The following is a 5,955-nucleotide window of genomic DNA, read 5'->3' as shown; positions in this document are numbered from 1 at the left end:
TATTGGACGGGGTATTCTACGGCTCGAAAATATGAGTGTACAGTGTGTGCAATTTCTATGTAATTAGCGATATAATAGTTACGATAACCCCACACAATCACTACGCTTATGTATAATCTTTAAACAACATATAACATGTTACTAATTAATGTTGTAGGAGTTAATCATCCAATAAATACTAATAGTCAGTATATAATTCAAAAGAATACAGGGAGTAGCAAGTCTGAATAGGACTTGCCTTGGTTCGTGGCGTTGGACTTGGCGGCGACGGGAGAGAGGATCAGCGGAGAGGGCTGCCGGGGTTGTCGGCGACGTCGGGTGCTGTCAACGGCGGAGGAGGACAGAGGGACGGGAACGATCGGAGTTCAGCTTGGGCACTGGTGGTTCTCAGGTCGTCGGCGTCGGCTCTGGTGGCGGATTGAGGGGCGGTGAGGTGCTGGAGGTGGTAGCGGCTTGGAGGCGGTGACTGAGAGGAGAGGAGGGCTGGTCGTGGCGGTGGGAGGCGGTGATGATAGGGGCGATGGCGAGAGGCTGAGCAGCAGAGTTGGGGAGGAGCACTGGTGACGGAGGCACGGTGATGGAGGAGCAGCGGGGAGGCGATGACGCTGCAGGCGGGGCGGCGCTCGGTGGTGATGGTGGTCACTGGTTGATGGGTTCGGAGGTCAGGGGGCTTGAAGAGAGATGAAGAGGAGAGAGGTGATGGGTGCAATGGTGAAGGCGGCGAAGGAGGGGAGGTTTGGGGGGTCGGAATCGAGAGAGAGGGGGAAAGAGAGGAGGGGGGTCGGGATCTGAGAGAAAGGGGGGGGTTTGGTTTCGGTAAAAACGGGCGCGGGTGCCCAAAATTTTGGGCGCCCGCGCCCAAATTTTTTTTCACACCGAAATGTTTTAGCGACGGATAATTCCGTTGCTAAAAATCTTTTCGGCGACGGTAATTCCGTCGCTATAGTTGTTTTAGCGACGGAAATGAACATTGTCGCTAATAATTTAGCGACGGAACATTTTCGTCGCTAAAAATTAATTTTCCGTCGCTATAAAGGTTTTTGCCTACGGATTAATAGCGACGGAATTTCCGTCGCTATAACCGAACTTATAGCGACGGCAAATTCCGTCGCTAAATATCTGTAGGCAATAATCCATTTTCTAGTAGTGGTACTTCCTTTTTCAATCTGAATACCTTATTAAAAAGTGTTTGGATATCTTTCAAATGTCTCATAATCATAAACATAACCTGTTTGAATAAGCTGCACAATGAAATCATGAAATAGAGTAGGATACATAAGAAAGTAAGATTCTGCCATATATATTTTGTGCATGGTACAAATTTGCTCATGATAACGCTCCATAAATCTATGAGTTCACATGGGCATCTAGCATGTTTATTTATGTGGTACTTCATCAATGTATCATAGGAGTATGTTGTGAACGTGGAGTGGGGTCCACGAGTTTTGGGAAAATCGTGTGAGGAGCAGAATGTGGAGTGGGGTCCACGTGCTGGAAACTTGCGTGAGGAGCAGCAACGCGGTTTTCACTTACCGCGTGAAGAGAAGACAAATGACGGCCCACCCGATTACCTACGTTCATATAAATACCAAGTCTTTTGCTCTAGGTTTTCGTGCAAGGTGAAAAAAGGAGGCAGAGGTGAGAAAAGATTGCAGGCGGCTAATTTGGGAGCGTGTGCAAGCATTTGTTTATTTCCGGGTGGGGATTCTTTTCGGCGTGCAGTACAGAGCGCAAGGAGCTTTGTTGTTTTTACTTGTGTATCCCCTTTTGAGAGAATATTTGTGTGAGGGATCTTAGAGTTTGTGAGAGGGTTTTATTTATGAGATTGTAAACCCTAATTGTATCTCTCCCTCTATTAGTAGATCTCCCCCTCCTTGCCCCGTGGACGTAGGCAATTTGCCGAACCACGTAAAATTTGTGTTCTTGCCGTGATTTGTAATAGCTTGTAGGTTCCCTCGACGAGCAGTCCTAGAGCTGATGAGAGGAAGAGCTGATATCTCACTTTGATTAGATATCTGGCTTTTGGTTCTTGTTTCCTTTGAGAAACGAGAATTTCATTGTGATCTAATCTCTTGTTGTGCACATTGCGCACCGGAGGTGCTGCCGAAATTTTCGCTGCGCACAACAAGTGGTATCAGAGCTCCGGGTTGGACTTGGGAGCTTGTTTGAAGGATTCGCTGAAGGATTCCTATTTGAAGATTAGATCGACAACATGGGTGAAACAAGCACATCGGGATCATCTCTTACGAAGACGATACATAGTTTGAGCATCAATAACATGAAGATTGATATTCTGAAGTTCGACGGCAATATTAATTTCGGATTGTGGAGGTGTCATGTGATGGATGCCTTTAACGCTCAGAATTTGAAGGAGACTCTTAAGTTACAAGAGAAACCTACCGAGATGGAAGATAAGGTTTGGAATAAGATGAATAGTAGGGCGTGTGGAGTTATTCGGTCATGCTTGACGCCGGATCTTATTTATGACATGATGAACGAGACGTCGGCGAAGAAGATGTGGGAAACACTCAATGAAAAGTATATTACTAAGAGCATTGAGAATCAGCTTCACTTGAAGAAGAGGTTTTACCAGTTCAAGATGAAGAGGGGAGTTTCCATTAGGGAGCATGTTAACAACTTCACAAAGCTACTTTCAGATATGGCCAATATGGATATCATGGTTGAGGATGAAGACAAGACGATGCTACTTTTGTGTTCGTTGCCCGAGGATGATTATGGTACTTTTGTCCTAACTATGATTAATGGAAGAACTACTGTTAGTTACAAGGAGGTGACCTCAGCGTTAGTGAATTATGAGTTAAGGAAGAGTGTGGATGAGTCCTCCGAGAAGGCATCGGGAGATGCATTAGTAGTTCATGGCCGTGGTTCAAACCGAAGCAGGAGGTCGCAGTCTAGAAGTGCACATCGTGGGATTCGAAGGAATCAGTGTGCCTTTTGTAAAGAGGATGGACATTGAAAAGCCGAATACCCAAAGTTAGATCGAGCCGAGAAGAATAAGGGCAGTCTTTATGATGCAGCCGGGTTTGGATTAGTTGATGGGGGTGAGATCGATTTGGTGAGTAGATACCGACGTTTGGGTGAGTGTTCGCACTCCCGTTTGAGTCTTGACTTGTGTGGCTGGAGTCCGTTTTCATGAGTCCGTTGCCGTGGCGTACTAGATGCAACAAGTGAGACATTTGTTTTGGTTGGTATCGGATCGGTTTTAGAAAAACTTTACCGAGGTGGAGAATTGTGAACGTGGAGTGGGGTCCACGAGTTTTGAAAAAAATCGTGTGAGGAGCAGAATGTGGAGTGGGGTCCACGTGCTGGAAACTTGCGTGAGGAGCAGCAACGCGGTTTCACTTACCGCGTGAAGAGAAGACAAATGACGGCCCACCCGATTACCTACGTTCATATAAATACCAAGTCTTTTGCTCTAGGTTTTCGTGCAAGGTGAAAAAAGGAGGCAGAGGTGAGAAAAGATTGCAGGCGGCAAGTCTTTTGCTCTAGGTTTTCGTGCAAGGTGAAAAAAGGAGGCAGAGGTGAGAAAAGATTGCAGGCGGTTGATTTGGGAGCGTGTGAAAGCATTTGTTTATTTTCGGATGGGGATTCTTTTCAGCGTGCAGTACAGAGCGCAAGGAGCTTTGTTGTTTTTACTTGTGTATCCCCTTTTGAGAGAATATTTGTGTGAGGGATCTGAGAGTTTGTGAGAGGGTTTTATTTGTGAGATTGTAAACCCCAATTGTATCTCTCCCTCTATTAGTAGATCTCCCCCTCCTTGCCCCGTGGATGTAGGCAATTTGCCGAACCACGTAAAATTTGTGTTCTTGCTGTGATTTGTAATAGCTTGTAGGTTCCCTCGACACGCAGTCCTAGAGCTGACGAGAGGAAGAGCTGATATCTCACTTTGATGAGATATCTGGCTTTTGGTTCTTGTTTCCTTTGAGAAGCGAGAATTTCATTGTGATCAAATCTCTTGTTGTGCACCTTGCGCACCGGAGGTGCTGCCGAAATTTCCGCTGCGCACAACATATGTTTATTTTAATTAGCCATAATTCCTTAATTTACGTGTTTTGTTAATTCTCTTGCTAATTCTTTATTAAATATAAGTAGCAAGCAAATCAAACATTGAGGATGGCAACAACCACTTCCTGGATGGATTAGCAAATTCAATCAGCAATATGAATCAAACTTAATTACACATTTACAAATACAAATAACGGAAAACAATTTGATAATAAAGAAGAACAATAGGCTTGAGAAGAGATTAAAGAGGGACGAGGGATAAATTGAGTTTGTTAGGATCAAGGAATCTTCAACCTACAATTGATCAAAAAAGGCATTAAGTCAACTAAAAAAATGGAAAAAAGGTCAGAAAGCAATGCATACTTTGATGAAATATTATTAAAAATTAAATACTCGATAACAAATGAAAATTAGGAAAAGCAATTGCATGACATATACCTTCTTTAGGTACAAAAACTAATTATATCCACTTAATTGACATAAGGTTTCTTAAAGGACATACATGTAAAATGACCTCAGAGCAAACATTTTAAATAATTCACCTCGCTTAAGAATGGCAGTTAGCTAACCAATCCTAGATTATGATGGCTATGTAAGCTTCTGTGCCTTCTGCATGTGATAAATACTTCTCCTGCGCCTATTTGATGAAATGCATGTAGGAAGTGATCAATATCAGAACGCTAATTGGAGATTAGAGATAACTTGGAATCAAAGAATCGTGAACATGGCGATGCTAATTTAGCATATATATATATTGGAAGTTAAATGAGCATGCTATCTTGTACATGTTGGATTTAAATCTAATTAAATCTATTTGTGGGCACATATGTTATTTCAGTATGTGTTCCTATCTTAACAGTTGACCCACATAAAGTGATCAACCAGGTAGTTGAGTCAATATGTATTTAAATAAATCATTGGCTAAATGTGCAAATAGCAGGTTATAATTATAATTTGACGAGAGACCAAATTATAAAAGTACAACACCTATAAATATAGGGTTATGGTCCCTAATCTAGGGTTAAAACATTCTTTATTCTCTTATCCCCATCAAAAGAGATACATAAGAAGAAACCCTAAGATTAGAAGATCATTAAAACTCTACTTCAGATCTAAGCAATGGATTCATGTATAGCTAGCTTTCGCTCTTATTGGTGTTTAATCTCTATGATTTAATCATGTTTAAGTACAACAAGTGGTATCAAGGTCACCGTAATTATTTCTTAGGGGTTTAAGATTTAAAATTGGATTTTTGATCTTAATCTGTGGATTATTGAGAACTGTTCACGGATGAACAGTAAAAGTTCCCTTTTTGCTTAGCTTTTTTTTTGTTTTCTTTTTTTTGGATATGTTGCACTAATGAACTGTAAAGTTCATTTCTTATTGGTTTGATTCTTTTTTTGGATGTTTGGATCTGAAATAGAGTCAGATTTAGATCAAAGTGTGTGCAACATATCAAGTTTTGGGTCTGGATTGAGTTCAAAATCGACAGAAAAAATGGTTTTTTGTTTTTTGGTTTGTTATCATTCACCAACTCTTCACCGGAGATGTATCACGGTGGCCCTATTGTCAAATGAAGATAGTGGCAGTGACGTCGGTTTTCAAAATGAAACCCTAAGGGGTGTTCGTTGGCTGCAGCCCAAGTGGCGACTGCGTTTCAGATCTAAACCCTAAGGGGTGGATGAAAAATTAGGGCTTGAGGACTGTAGGCTGTGAAAACTTCTTTAATTACAGAAAGAGTCTGAATTCCGCCTGCTTGTTTAAACTCACCTGCACGAGTTAAATCTATTCAAAAAAGTTGAGTTCACCAGCATGAAAGAAGATCGTCCGCGTGCTTAACTCATCGGCACGAGTCAAGACCACGTAATTGTTGAGCTCACCTGCACGACCAGAAAATCCGCCAGGCAATCAGAAACTCGCTAGCAAACT

The sequence above is a fragment of the Asparagus officinalis genome, chromosome 4 (genome assembly GCF_001876935.1).
Source record: "Asparagus officinalis chromosome 4, Aspof.V1, whole genome shotgun sequence".
In the NCBI taxonomy this organism is placed as follows: domain Eukaryota; kingdom Viridiplantae; phylum Streptophyta; class Magnoliopsida; order Asparagales; family Asparagaceae; genus Asparagus; species Asparagus officinalis.
Note: the sequence above shows the minus strand (reverse complement) of the source record.